Source organism: Bos grunniens, chromosome 24 (assembly GCF_055505025.1).
Source record: "Bos grunniens cultivar Pamir isolate PY7600 chromosome 24, Bosgru_T2T1.0, whole genome shotgun sequence".
Taxonomy (NCBI): domain Eukaryota; kingdom Metazoa; phylum Chordata; class Mammalia; order Artiodactyla; family Bovidae; genus Bos; species Bos grunniens.
The window spans coordinates 40,330,106-40,345,777 of record NC_141188.1 but is presented as its reverse complement, the minus strand read 5'-3'; the positions used below and the strand labels follow the sequence as shown (position 1 = coordinate 40,345,777).

General features: G+C 43.9%; 1 long non-coding RNA gene and 1 pseudogene across 9 annotated transcripts in view; one reads left to right on the top strand and one right to left on the bottom strand.

Moving 5' to 3' along the window:
* Positions 1-15,672, top strand: part of LOC147346107 (uncharacterized) — a 321,158-nt gene that overhangs the window by 11,802 nt on the left and 293,684 nt on the right. The window contains exon 3 of one of the 8 annotated variants that reach the window (XR_015153455.1): positions 1,575-1,872. The exons of 6 other annotated variants lie outside the window; for them this stretch is intronic. This is a non-coding gene — a long non-coding RNA (uncharacterized LOC147346107). Of the gene's footprint in view, positions 1-627; positions 647-1,574; positions 1,873-15,672 lie in introns of those variants that run through there. One more of the 8 variants, XR_015153457.1, reaches the window with a different exon arrangement.
* LOC147346109 (small ribosomal subunit protein eS7 pseudogene) lies at positions 7,447-13,735 on the bottom strand (annotated as a pseudogene). Its single transcript, XR_015153450.1, has one exon. The product of XR_015153450.1 is annotated as a small ribosomal subunit protein eS7 pseudogene (transcript).

Sequence of the window (15,672 nt, the reverse complement as noted above, 5' to 3'; positions counted from 1 at the left end):
ATGACCCACAGATGTTCTCACAGTTCCAGCAAGGGCAGAAATTATGCCCCGTGAAGTCTTAGGCAGTCCTCTGTGACTCCCACCACTGGAAGCAGTCCTCCAGAAACGCACGGTGGAATGTCACTTGCCTCCTCTCCCTTCCCGACTGTGGGAATTCCAACTATTTTAGTGGGGAGATAATCTGGGTGATGTTTTTACTCTAGACTTAGCAATGGGTCACATGCTGATTCACTTTTCTATTTTGCCTATGGTTGTGGGCAGGAGGGGGTTTAAGAGTTAAGGAAGGTACATGATGGGGGCCCAGGGAGATGAAGGAAGAAAAAAGTAAAGGAAGGGAAGAGAGAAGGAAAAAAAGAAGAGTTTTGCACAAAGAAGGAAATGGCAACCCACTCCAGTATTCTTGCCTGGAAAATCCCATGGGGTCACAAAGAGTCGGACATGATTTAGCAACTAAACAGGAGCAGATTATAGCAGCAGATATTAGCTTGGGTGTATATGTCAATAGCAATGTAGTAGGTTGGTATTTTCAACCACCACCTCTGTAATTTATTTTAGAAAGTCTTTACTGAATTTGTTGCAATATTGTTTCTATTTTCTCTTTTGTTTTTCTGGCATGTGGGATCTTAGCTCCCTGACCAGGGATTGAACCCACACCCCCTGCATTGGAAGGTGAAGTCTTAACCACTGGACTGCCAGGGAAGTCCCTACTTCTATAATTTTCATCTGAGTTTCAGTGACCCACTTTAGGCCAGGATAGAAGACTTGAAATAAGAATGACTCTAAAATGTCCTCTTGGTTGAAGTTCTTATTGCTTTGAGAGGTGAAGCGGTTTGCAAGTCCTTCTCCAGGCTGGAATTAAATGCACCAACCTGCTCTCGTTCGTGAAATGTATGCTGCATTTAGTCCCAGACGACAGAATGAGTCATCACTTGGGGGAAAAGAAAAAAAGACTTTTCTTTGTGTGCTCTGCCGGGTTGTTTGTGTTTAAACCTGTGAAGATTTTGAGATTGTTTAAGCCTTAAAGCAAGGGACCGATTATCAAGAGATGGATTTCTGGGTGCAATGAAAAAAGATCATTTTGACTTAGGTATCCCTGTTTTTGGCTTCCCAGTTGGCACTAGTGGTAAAGAACCTGCCTGCCGATGCAGGAGATGCAAGAGATGCAGGTTCAATTTCTGGGTCAGGAAGATGCCCTAGAGAAGGAACTAGCTCCTCACTCCAGTACTCTTGCCTGGAGAATCCCATGGACAGAGGCTTGGCGGGCTATAGTCCATAGGGTCTCAGAGTTGGACACGACTGAAGTGACTTAGCATGCATGCATCCCTGTATTAATACCTCTCTAGACAGAAAACCTCATTCAGGCTGAGCCTTGGTGCTACTAGCTCATTTGCAGCTCTGTGGATATTGAAGTTTTGAAGAGTGAATAAACACACAGGAATTACATGATACATAACACACAGCACTTAAGCTTACAGCCTACCCGCCACAACCATGTACCTCCAAATGTTTCAATTGATTGTGGTTTAGTAACAAAACTGTCTGAAAATTGTGTTTTATTGGCTGGCAACACACAGCGCAGGCATGCTCAAGCTGATTCCACTCCTGCAAAGTCACTTCAGGGATTTCTGAAAGTCCCCAGACTGTGTCCAGGTCCTCCCCAACAGGTCAGCCGCCACAAGGAGACCCCTGGCGACCACTGTTTGCACCAAGGCATCACTCCCTCTGCTGGGCATTGCAGCTTCCATCTGTTTTGGTTGTTCTTTGTGGTGTCCAGCTTAATCCCATATCTAGCTTGATGCGGATTAACATGTGGGACCTGCTTTTGTAGATACCAGGTTTTAAATGAACTGTCCAGTGGCTGCAGTCACTTCCCCAGTTTTGTGCCAAAGATGTACTCTATTTTTTTCTTTAAATATATTAAAAAAAAAAACTTTTACAGTGTTGTGTTGGTTTCTGCCATACAACAAGGCAAATCAGCCATGATTATACATCCCCTCCCTCCTTAGCCTCCCTCCCCTCCCCCATCCCAGCCCTCCAGGTCATCACAGAGCGCCCGGCTGAGCTCCTGTGCTACACAGCGACTTCTCACCAGCTATCCGTCTCACACCTGGGAGTGTATATATGTTGATGCTACCTTCTCCACTCATCCCACTCTCCTGCTCCCCACCTGTGTCCACAAGTCCATTTTCTACATCTGGGTCTCCATTCCTTCCCTGCAGATAGGTTCATCAATAACATTTTTCTAGATTCTGAAAGTATGCATTAATATACTATGTTGGGTTTTCTCTTTCTGACTGACTTCCCTCTGTATAACAGGCTCTAGGTTCAGCCACCTCACTAGAACTGACTCAAATGCGTTCTATTTTATGAGTGAGTAATATTGGATTGTATATATGTGACAACTTCTTTATCCATATGACCCAAAGATGTCTTCATAAAGTTCAGTCAATCCATGGGTGGACAGCTCTCATTTCTACAAGGAATATTTCCTACTGATGCCTACGGCAATTCTTTTTTTTTTTAATTTAATGTAAAATATAATTATTTAACTATTTGTCTGGCTGGACTGGATCTCAGTTGCAGCACATGGAATCTTAGTTCCCCAACCAGTGATCAAACTCAGGCCCCAAGCATTGAGAGCATGGAGTCTTAGCCACTGGGCCACCAGGGAAGTCCCCAGCTCAATTCTTTGAGAGGGATTTTTCCTCTCTTAATCTCTTAGTTTTATGAAATTACATAATTTTAAATCCCTCTCATCACTTTTCTTTTTACTGAATCAATCCTTGAATCAGTCAAGGTTCTTCAGAGAAACAAAACCAATGAGGGGAGAGGGATAGAAATTGACGGAGAGATGTGTTGATTTGCTTTTAAGGAATTGGCTCGTGTGCTTCTGGGGGCTGGCAGGCTGGAAACTTGGGGCTTCCCCAGTGGCTCAGCTGTAAAGAACCTGCATGTGATGGAGAAGACACAGGAGACATGGGGAAGATTCCCTGGAGGAGGGCATGGCAACCCACTCCAGTATTCTTGCCTGGAGAATCCCATGGAAAGAGGAGCCTGGTGGGGTACAGTCCCTGGGGTTGCAAAGAGTCGGAAACAACTGAGCAATTGGGCATACAGATTGGAAACCCAAGGGGGAACTTTTCAGTTACAGTCCTGAGGTAGAATTCCTTCTCAAGCAAACCTTAGTCTTTGCTCTTCAGGACTTCAGCTGATTGGCTGAGGCCCACCCACATTGTTGGGAATAATCTACTTAAAGTCGACTGACTTTGTTATTCAGTAGCTCAGGCATGTCCAGTTCTTTGTGACCCCATGGACTGCAGCATGCCAGGCTTCCCTGTCCTTCACTGTCTTCTGGAGTTTGCTCAAACTCATATCCATTGAGTCAATGATGCCATCCAACTATCTCATCCTCTGTTATCCCTTTCTCCTCTTGCCCTCAATCTCTCCCAGCATCAGAGTGTTTTCCAATGAGTCAGCTTTTTGTATCAGGAGCTTCAGCAAGTCCTTACAATGAATATGATTTTCTTGCTGTCCAAGGGACTCTCGAGAGTCTTTTCCAACATCACAGTTCAAAAACATCACTTCTTCGATGCTCAGCCTTCTTTATGGTCCAACTCTCAGAATCATATGTGACTACTGGAAAAATCATAGCTTTGCTGTACAGACCTTTGTTGGCAAGATGGTAGATGTTTATCATGTCTCCAAAATGCCTCAACAGCAACATCCAGGCTGATTTTAGAACAAATCACTGAGCTCAGTTTATGTAGAAAATTGAGGCTCAGGAGGGTCAAGTGATCTGCTCAGGGAACCTGGAGTGGACAGAACTAGGGTCGGTATCACAGTTTGAACTCTCTCGAGGCCCACTTCCTTCTGTGCTTGTGGAGGATGGCACTCAGGGGCCACTCCTTGGATTGGGTGCCCCTCTTTGCATTTCCACTATGTCCTACATGTCTCTGTCACCCAACTGGACACATCTCATTCTAACTCAGCTGTTGGTGCCTTCCTGTCCATCCTGCTGTTTCCTCACTAGGGCTAGATTCCTGCCTTGGTTCTTGTCCAGTTAAGGACTGGCATGTACTTTTTCCAAATGTTCACTGATGGTAGATGACACACCTACCCTCTATGTTCTCCCAGAGGTGACCCAGACTCCCACTTGTGCTCACTGTGCATTCAGTGATTGGAAGGGACAAATGATTTCCTGTCCAACACCCACAGGTCTCTCAATAACAGTGACTTTTCCAGGACCCTTAATTACTGAAAACTGTCCTGGCCGGGTCTCTCTTCTTGCATCTCTTGACTTGGTGTGACAGAGTGGAGTTTTGTATCTGCATGAAGGCCACCAGGGCTCTTCTTTGGGTCAAATCACCACCAAGTTGCAGAGTCAGAGGTGCAAAGAGCACGCCCACATACACCACCGGGAAAGCTGGCCTTTGGAGAAATGATACTGTTTCTCTGTTTTCCTGCTTCCCCTCCAAAGTCTTGCATTATGTATGTCTCTTAGAGATAAATTCTGGGCTTCTACTGTATCAAAGATTTTCCATCACTTGAGGATTCCATTCTCCCCCAAACTCCCCTCCCATCCAGGCTGCTATATAGCACTGAGCAGAGTTCCATGTGCTATTCAGTAGAGCCTTTTTGGTTATCCATTTTAAATATAGCCGAGTGTACATGTCGGTCCCAAACTTTCATTCTCATTTACGGGAGCTATGGCAGCAAATGTTGAGAGGCTGGGGATCTATTGGGTGGCCTCATGGGTTTCCGATAAGCTCTGTGATCCCTAAAGCCCTGAGCTCCCCTGTCTGGGACCCTAATGCCCTCGAGCACCATGGAAACCTGTGGGAAGCAGCCATCCCAGCAGGCAAGATCAGATGGGCTCTTGGGTGATAAGTTAACCCTGTCCTTCCTTCTGTAGACAGAATTGTTTATTCCTGTGCATCTTCACTGCTGAGTAAGAAGCCTGTGGGCTTTGACTCGAATAGAAGTGGCTGAATGGCCGTCTCTGTAAATGGTCTTCTAAGCTGCAGCCACCAGTAACTCTGTCTTGGATTGGGACTGAAAATTTCAATGTTGTCTCTTGGCTGGCAGGTTACTTTTTCCTCTCCCTCGCTCCAAACTCATCAGTGTGATGCCAATTGTCCTATTTATTTTGGGACAGAGACCAGCGTGGATTGTTTTTCCACCAGTCCTGCTAAGCAGTGTGTAGTGGGGGATAGTGATAAAACAGCCAGGCCCATGATGAGATTTTAGTTTCAGAACATGACATACTCCTTGGTCCAAAGGGCTGTCATCTTTGGAAGATGGGCATGTGGGCGAGTCACCGCCAGCTGGCAGCCCGGACCCTCTGGCACCCCGCACACACTTTGGTGTGGGTCATGGGATCCAGGGGGGCTGGAACCGCAACTGGCAGAGTCCCGGACCCCAGCCCAGCTCAGCCTCTGGGTGGCCCCACTTGGAGGAGTGCAGGCGGCTGGCGCCGGCCTAGCCGTGAGCACATTTGCACGGAGTGAAAGGAAACAGACAGAATGCTTTCCTCACAAATCCACCCACCGTTCCTCAGGAGAAGAAACACAGGGGAGGGCTGGGGAGTGCAGGCCAAGTTCCTATAAGGAGAACACTGCAGAGTCACCACTGGGAAACGGAGCAGAAGACTGGGGTCAGGGCACCGCCTCCAGCCCTGAGGCCACATGGAGTCAGGTTGCACTCAACTGAGAAGCTGGGCTGGAGAGAAACAGTTTTTAAAGGAAACCCCTTAAAAACCCAACTTTATCTTTTAGAGCGCTTTTAGATTCAGAGCAAAATTGAGAGGTAGGTACAGAGATTTCCCATAAATCCCCAGTTTCCCACATGCACAGCCTCCCTGGCCATTCACATCCCCCACCAGAGGGGATGTTGTTTATAAGTGATGAACTTAACACTGACACCTTGTTATCACCTACTGTTTGGTAATGGACTTTTGTTAACAATTCTTAGTGACTTGGATTTCTTTTCATTCTTTTTTTTTTAAACTTTTTATTTTACATTGGAATAGGCTTAGACAGTAAAAAATCCACGTGCAAGGTGGGAGACCTGGGTTCGATCCGTGGTTTAGGAAGGTCCCCTGGAGTGGGGCATGGCAACCCACTCCAGTATTCTTGCCTGGAAAATCCCCATGGACAGAGGAGTCTGGTGGGCTGCAGTCTGTGGGGTCACAAAGAGTTGAACACAACTAAGCACAGAACATAGTTGATTAACAATGTTGTGTTAGTTTCAGTTGTATAACAAAGTGATTCAGTTACACATATACATGAATCTGTTCTTTTTCAAATTCTTTTCCCATGTAGATTGTTATATAACATTGAGCGGAATTCCTTGTGCTATACAGTAGGTCCTTATTGGTTATCTATTTCATTTTTTGTTATCTTTATAATTGGAGGACAATTGCTTTACAATAATGTGTTGGTTTCTGCCATACATCAACATGAATCAGCCATAGGTGTACATACGTCCCCTTCCTCTTAATCCTTCCTCCCATCTCCCACCCCATCCCGGTTATTCACTTTAAATACAGCAGTGTGTACATGTCAGTCCTAAACTCCCTAACTATCCCTTCCCACCCTGGTAACCATAAGTTCGTTCTCGAAGTCTGTGAGTCTGTTTCTGTTTTATAAATAAGTTCATCTGTATTATGTCTTTTTAGATTCCACATATAAGTGATATGATACTTCTCTCTCTGACTTCACTCATATGACAATCCATCCATGTTGCTGTGAATGGCGTTGTTTCATTCTTTTTAACGGCCAGGTAATATTCCATTGTGTATATATGCACCACATCTTCATCTGTTCCTCTGTTAATGGAATTCGGGTTGCTTTCATGTCTTGACTATTGTAAACAGGGCTTCAGTGGACACTGGGGTGCATACATCCTTTTGAGCCATGTTTTTCTCCAGATATATTCCCAGGAGTGAGATTGCTGGACCACATGGTAGTTTTATCTTTAGTTTTTTAAGGAACCTCCATACCATTGTCCATAGTGGCTACAGCGGCTTACATTCCCACCCAACAGTGTAAGAGAGTTCACATCTCTCCACACCCCCTCCAGAATTCATTGCCTGTGGGTTTTTTGATGATGGCCATTTTGACTGGTGTGAGGTGATACTTGGTGTGGCTTGGATTTCTTTACATTGAGGGAGGGAAGACTAGCTCTAGCTTTTCCCTCCTGTTTTATTCCTGATGGAGTTCTCTGCCCTTTTCATTTGCCTCCAGCCCCTACTGAGGTCCCCACAGTAGCAACCTCATCTGACCATTCCCTTGAGATCCCATGGAACTGAAAGGCTCTGCTGCTCTGTCGCAAGCACCTGGAAAACGCACTGCAATTTCATGTGCATTCATCTCATCTTTTCCAAGAGACTGTGCGCTCCTTGAGTACAGCGACCGTTGTTCACATGCTCTCAATAAAACACGTGTTGCCTGAAAGAAGTTTTATTTTTTTTTAAGAGGATAAACACCAAAGATATCCAAACACTGGGGTAGTTCTGAAAGAGTTCTGTTATTATGATTATCCATTTTGGCATCACACCACCACAGGAATGAAAGAGCAGTCTGCTTCAGGGCACAAGGGTGTGATTTGCCAAGATACAAGGGGCTGTGTCTCAGTGGTCTGAGCTCCATGATCCAGACAGCGGGCGGGGGTTTGTAACAGACACATGAAACACAACCTTGTCAGATGTTGTTCGATGTTATGAAAATCTTGTAAATTACATGGAACAAAGGGCATTTACTCTAGAGCAGGAGATATTCCAGGTGGAGAGACAAGCACAATTTGGAAAGAAAGATGAAGCCAGAGCAAGCAGAGGATACTGAGGGATATTAACGAGGATCACTTCTGATGGTGAGTGATTATTGTCACCCTCCTACCCACCGGTCAGTAATGATATCCAGAAATGCAAAATCTCTGTATATATACCACAGTTTTCTCTGACTTTTAAAATGCAATACATAATGTGAGTTTTGATTTTGTGTGTGTGTGCGTGCAAAAATTCAGTGCATTTATGGTATTAGGTATTTGCAACATTATGTCTTCTCACTTGCAGATAAAACCAAGTAGTTTTAATTTATATGAATTGATTACGGATGCTCAATACATTCTTCCACCTCATGCAAAGAGTTGACTCATTGGAAAAGACCCTGATGCTGGGAGGGATTGGGGGCAGGAGGAGAAGGGGATGACAGAGGATGAGATGGCTGGATGGCATCACCGACTCGATGGACATGAGATTGAATAAACTCTGGGAGTTGGTGATGGACAGGGAAGCCTGGCGTGCCACGATTCATGGGGTCGCAAAGAGTCAGACACGACTGAGCAACTGAACTGAACTGAACTGAAACAGTAGACTTTGTAAATATTCCTTAATCCTTACTGTAATCTGCATCCCTTTTTTGGGTACTGTTGCCTTATGGGCTAAAGTGTCTTCCAAAAATATTGTTACTATGAAGTTAAGATTTCTTTTTTTTTAATCATGAATAATATTTTATTTAGTCATTTCTGTTTACAACTGAAACTCTTTGAATTCAAAACTAACATCCTTGCCCGTGAGCTTCTTATAAGACACCAGAAAGTATTTCAACCTTGGGTTCCATGTTGTTCGGCTGTGCTTTATCCAAATGGACCTTTATGAGTAGGCTACTGTCTAACTTCTTGTAGATTCTCTTGCCCACAATCTCACTTGGGAAAACCAAGTCCTCCAGGATGGCGTCATGCGCAGTGGTCAGGGTGCGGCTCCTGGGATGTTTTTGCTTATTTTTCATAAGGCTTATTCAAGTTGGCTTAGGCAGAATTCTCCTCTGAACAATGAAGACGACATGCTTTCTACTGAACTTCCTCTCCAGCTCACACATGAGCTGCACCTGGATTTTCTGGAAAGACTTCAGTTGCGGAACGGGAACAAAGATGATGACAGCTTTCCAGCTACCGCGAACTTCAGTTTCCTCGGCGGCCGTGATGTTCAGCTCCCGCAGCTGGGCCTTGCGGGCTGAGTTCATCTCCAGCTCCAGGAGGGCCTAGGAGATGCTGGACTCAAACTCATCCGGCTTCTCACCATTGGGCTTCACGATCTTAGCACTGGAACCGAACATGGCCTCGACCTTGCAGATGCGGCCAACACTTGTTGCCATTGCCAACACTAGCAGGCCTAGGAAGAGCTGAAGTTTAAGATTTCTTTCTTTTTTTTTTGATAGTGGAGAGGTTTTATTTTATTTTTTTTTCTCATCTTTTATTTATTTTTTAAAAATTTATTTATTTTTTTATTTTATATAAGATTTCTAAACTTCAGAAATATTAACTTGGAAGCAGTCAGTCCCCTGACATTTTGAGTAACTCCCCTCCTATATTTCTATGTTTACCAATAGATTTAGAAATCGTCTTAAAAATCATGGTGATTTATGTTGCCAACTTTATATTATGCTTTATGCCACCACTTTTTTCTTTTTTTTATGGAAGTATAGTTGATTTACAATATTGTTTTACAATATTATATTACTTTTAGGTTACAGCAAATTGATTCAGTTATACATACATGTAAATATTTTTTTCAAATTCTGTTCCATTATAAGTTATTACAAGATTTTGGATACAGATATATAGTAGGTCCTTGTTATCTCTTTAATGTGCAGTGGTTTGTATCTGCTAATTCCAAAGTCCAAATTTATCCCCCTTTCACTTTTGGTAACTGTAAATTTGTTTTCTAAGTCTATGAGTCTATTTCTGTTTTGTAAATAAGTTCATTTGTATCATTTTCTTTTTGATTCTACATATTAGTGATACCATATGGTATTTGTCTTTCTCTGATTTAACTTAGTGTGATCATCTATAGTTCCATCCATGTTGCTGCAGATGGCATCATTTCATTCCTTTTTTATGGCTGAATAATACCTATTGTGTATATATACCACATCTTTATCGATTCCTCTGTTAATGGACATTTAGGGCGCTTCCTTGTCTTGGCTAAAGGAGATCAGTCCTGGGTGTTCATTGGAAGGACTGATGTTGAAGCTGAAACTCCAGTACTTTGGCCACCTGATGTGAAGAGCTGACTTATTTGAAAAGACCCTGATGCTGGGAAAGATTGAAGGCAGAAGGAGAAGGAGATGACAGAGGATGAGATGGTTGGATAGCATCACCGACTCAATGGACATGGGTTTGGGTGGACTCCAGGAGTTGGTGATGGACAGGGAGGCCTGGCATGCTATGATTCATGGGGTCACAAAGAGTCGGATATGACTGAACTGAACTTGTCTTGGCTACTGTAAATAGTGCTGCAATGAACACTAGAGTGCATGTATTTTTTTGAATTAGAGTTTTCTCCAGATATATGCCCAGGAGTGGGATTGCTAGATCATATGGTAGCTCTATTTTTAGGTTTTGTTTTTTAGTATTTCTTATTTTATTTATTTGGTTGCTTAGTTGCAACATGTGGGATCTAGTTCCCCAACCAGGGATCAAACCCAGGTCCCCTGCATTTGGAGTGTGGAGTCCCAGTCACTGGACCACATGGGAAGTCTTTTTAAAAACCATTTATTAGAGACAAAAAAAGATGAAGTTATTGCTTAAGCTCCTTTACACACAAATTATATGTTTTTTAAAAAGATCACAGAACAGGGAATCTTACACCCTTCCAACTAAATGTTTTCCAGAACAAAATTAGCTCCTTTGCTTAAATTCAAAAGAATGAAAGGTAAATTCTAAAATTATAATAGGGAGTGGACAAAAAAAATTCCCAAGAGAGATGTAAGAAAACTGAATTCACATTTTAAAATTCTATAATATCCACAGAGCCTTAACTCTTGTGTATTGGCTTCATGGTAAGTTTACTATTTGTAACAAAAGTGACAAAGTCAGAATTATCTGTCCAATGTCAAAGCCCCTATTGGTCAAAACTGCAAAATACAAAGAATCCACTCTAATTCTGATCCTCTATCCTCTGAGTATTCAACACCTGACCCTATGGCACCCTGTCCTGAACTGTCTTCTAAAGCATCACCCCATCATCCTGTCCCAGTTAAACCTACCTATGGAGAGAGTAACATGGAAACTTACATTACCATGTGTAAAATAGATAGCCAGTGGGGAACTTGCTGCATGTCTCAGGAAACTCAAACTGGGGCTCTGCATCAACCCGGAGGGGTGGGATGGGGAGGGATATGGGAGGGAGGTTCAGAAGGGAGGAGATATATGCATACCTATGGCTGATTCATATTGAGGTTTGACAGAAAACAAAATTCTGTAAAACAATTCCTTCAATTGAAAAACAAAACAAAACAAACCTACCTATGCTATGTTCAATCCTTCAAGCCAGCAGTATGGGCAGAGAATCTGATCAACAAAACCATAACGATGTGTTTATGGAGCATTCATGGGCCAGCACAGATTTGTCCACTAACGTAAGTTAGCAGTGGCCTCTAAAAGACAGAGCCTTTAGCAAGAGGCGTGGCCACATGACCTCAGTAGTGAAATACACTGAGCGCAGGAGAAGACTAATGTTTCAGACAATGAAGTGCAGCCTGAGGCACCCTTGACCCACTGAAAGAGGGGATGACCAGTAGATCTTTGGATATGTGAGACTAAGACTCAGGAGATAGATTTGGGCTGGAAGAACTAGACTTGGGACATTAGCACATGAATGACCATTACAACCACGGCAGCCGGAGTACTTCACATTGTCCAAGAAAAGTGTCTCAAGTGAGAAGACAGTTGCTCACCTCGGTTCCCAGCAGCACCCTTTGGTTGGCCTCTGTCTCAGAGCCTGCTGCCATTCCTGCCACCTCCAGTCTTTCTCAATTCAGCAGCTGGAGGGGTCCTTTTGGTGACTGATTCTTTTCCTCAAAACTCCCCAGAGACTACACCCATCGCATTTGAGGATTCCCAGGTGGTGCAGAAGCCACCTGCCAATGAAAGAGACCCCAGAGATGCAGATTCAATCCCCGGGTCAGGAAGATCCCCTGGAGAAGGAAATGGCAACTCGCTTCAGTATTCTTGCCTCATGCCAGGCGCTGGTCCCAGAGACACGGGCAGGTGACATCCCTGATTTCATGAGACTCGTACGAGCACATCTCAAGCCGGAGAGCCCAATGCTAAGCCTCCTCTCCCTGCCACTGGAGCTGCGAGTTGAAGCACGCTCTGCTTGGAGCTCTGCAAAAAGACCACCTGAAACTGAGGCTTCACTCTTCACGTGGCCCTAAACCAGCCCAGTGGCCTCACTGGGTGCTTACTTCCCTTCTCTTTCATCAGGCCTCTGGGTGGGTTCCCCCTATTTTTAGATTTTTAAGGAACCCCCACACTGTTCTCCATAGTCTATGCTTTCATCTTTGTTACATGAACTATCTATCACGGCACTGACGGCAGCCTCTCACCTCCATGTGAGTGCACACTGGGCTCGCCACGATGCTATCCCCAATCCGTGACAGGTGCCAGACATGCACTTAATTAATATTGAATGAAAGCTTGATGAATGAATGAGTGAATGAGAGCCCTGTATGTCTGAAGTATCAGGAATTCTGAATTAGTCAGTCATTAGCCTATGGTGTTCAATTAAGCATCACAAACAATTTAGACTAGGCGGTGCCTGTCCCAGTGGGCAAGCAGTTCGCTAGGAATTGTTTTAAGGGACTGAATGATCTACTTTATAAATTTGATGTGTGTTCTTTGGTTATGATTTTTGGGGCCAATGTTTTCTGAAACCAATTAATGTCTCGGTTTGAAATGACAATTATGTCGATCTCATGGGTAGGTGATATTTCCTCCCTAAACTAGAGGAGGGTGAATATTGGTGTCTATTTTGGAAACCAGACAATGAGGTGATGGCATGACAGCTGTGTTATCCTTGAATCCAGGAGAAGAGGTAATAATAAAGTAAACATGGATGTGCTAGGTCATGAGTATATATCCTCAGGTCAGGTCAAGCCAAAGACAGATGCAAAGAGGCCAGCGGAGGTCATGGGAATTTGAGCTCTCATTCGCTGCCTCCTCTATCCTATTGAGGGCAGCTTGGAGGGGATTTTGAAATGCAGAGGGTAACCATCCTTCTCTCCTAGCAACCAATAAATGGATTTTTCTAGAGCTCAGGGTGAAACCCCAGAGATGTCAAGAATAAAGGACCATTGTCACTTGTGATGCCATCCAACCATCTCATTCTCTGTCACCCTCTTCTCCTTCTGCCTTCAGTCTTTCCCAGCATCAGAGTCTCTTCCAATGAGTTGGCTCTTCACATCAGGTGGCCAGAGTATTGAAGCTTCAGCTTTAACATCAGTCATTCCAATGAGTACTGAGGGTTGATTTCCTAAGATTGACTGAATGGCACCACTGATTCAATGGACATGAACTTGGGCAAACTCCAGGAGATGGTGAGGGACAGGGAATACTGGCATGCTGCAATCTATGGGGTCACAAAGAGTTGGATACAATTTGGCGACTGAAAAACAACAGTCACTTGTGAGTTTTAACGATGCTCCCTGCACTTTATACAATTTCTGTGCGTTCTGTTCTCTCTTCCCTGGGACCCCTCATTGAAATGAAACTTGCGATTGTTCTCCAGTGGCTCTTGAGAGGTTCAGTTTTCCCTCCCTGTTTAATGATACTCTGTATGTCTGTTCCATGTCTCTGATGTGTGGTTACTTAATATTTTGCAGTGAGAGAAAGTGCCTGCCACCTTATATTCCCCTTCTGCTTACAGGACTCTCGCAGTTCACAACTGACGTCTGTGTGGGAGTTTTTAGGCAACATTAATCTTGGGTCAGTTTCTCCTGGGTCACTGTGCATGGGCAGCCCCTGCCCACCTTAAAGAGAACCAGGTGGGTGGGCACAGTTGGGTCAGAACCATCTTGTCGCCCAGGGCTCCAGGCTGAAATGCAAGGAAGAGGGTGTCTGAAATCCTAATTTTGATGGAGAAAGTGCCCAGACCTGGAGGTTTTAGGGAAGGAAGAAACATGGTGTTCGAGTAAAAGGGGTGATCTCTTCTCTGTGTTCAGAGAAGTTTCAGAGCAGGCAGGAAGTCTTGTATCTTTTAAGAGAGAGGTTTGAGGATCTAGGTCAAGTAAGAAGTGTCTTCACAGCTTTGTCTGTATAAGGTTGGAGAAACTTCCAACTCGAAGTAATGAGCCAACATCTTTCCTTGTGAAGTATTACATTTCTGAAAAAGACTGTTCATGAATATAAAAAAGATGCAAAACGCATGTTGTTTATCAGTCACTCGATCAATGCCAGACTAAGCCTTCTAAAGACCCTAAGAAGTAGAAATATTTCTGTAGCCAACCCATGTAAATTAAGAGGAAATCAATTTTAAATGGTAAGCAAATGTGAGGAAGTCAAAGAAATTCTGATTTTTTCACCAGAATGACTATTTTCGTGTTCTTTTAAAATTTGCACAGATTATTTAAAAATGATTGAGAAAGGGTGGAAGTGATTTGCCCTGCTTTGAAAGTGAAAGTGTTAGTGGCTCAGTACTGTCGGACTCTAGCCCTCTAGGTGCCTCTTGTCCATGGAATTCTCCAGGCAAGAATACTGGAGTGGTTAGCCATTCCCTTCTCCAGGGGATCTTCCCAACCCAGGGATCAAACCTGGGTCTTCTGCATTGCAGGCAGATTCTTTACCATCTGAGCCACCAGGGAAGCCCTTGCTTTGTCCCCAGCTTGTATACAGTCTGGATAATTCTATGCTGAGCAGATGCCTTTAGGAGAAAGATCCTGCTTTTCCTAACAGGCCCATGGGCGGAGTTCCTTGGTGGCAAAATCTGTCCTTGAGAACCATGTCAGCCTGAAGTACAATGCTGTCATCTGGTGATCACAATCTGAAATTACAATTATATCTCCCCCTGGGGCTCTTGTCATCTGCTTCCTGCACTATTGTTAAGAGACACCAAATAATTTTACAGCCAGAGCGATATTAGAGCAAATTGCATGCAGCTTTTCCAGTTTACAGATGAGGTATCAAGACCTTAAAGTGGCACAGCCAGAAGGTGGCCCTGGCATATGACTAGTTAATCCATTTTATGGTATAAGTAGACACTTAGTGCCAGCGAAGTTGAATTTAGATGGCAGCTCTGCAATGGACTAGGGCTTCCCAGGTGGCTCAACAGTAAAGAAACCGCCTGCCCATAAAGGGGACATGGGTTTGATCCGTAGGTTGGGAAGATGCCCTGGAGAAAGAAATGGCAACCCACTCCAGTATTCTTGCCTGGGAAATCCCATGGACAAAGGAGCCTGGTGGACTACAGTCCATGGGGTTGAAAAAGAGTTGGACATGACTTAGAGACTAAACAACAACTGTCATTTTCTAGCTGTAAAATTATTGTGCAAATGATCAAACCTCACTGAACCTCAGTTTCCTTGCATGTAAAGTGAGAATTCCATTAGAATACACCTTGTGGGTTTACTGGAAAGATAAAATCACATAATATAACTTGCAGACATGATTGAGACATGCCTGGCAGAAGACAGAATATTGTTAGGATAAGTGTGTCGGTGGATACACAAGGGTGCCTTGAATATTTCCAGAACTGTACAAACAGGATGGTATGCTTCAGAGCCATTTAAAATCAAATGATGTAGAATAAAAAACTAGCACTCTTTCCCCATTTCCTTCTTCCTTTTTGGGAAGATGCCAAATTGCTCTCGATCCATTTCACTGTCTTATTCTACTGTC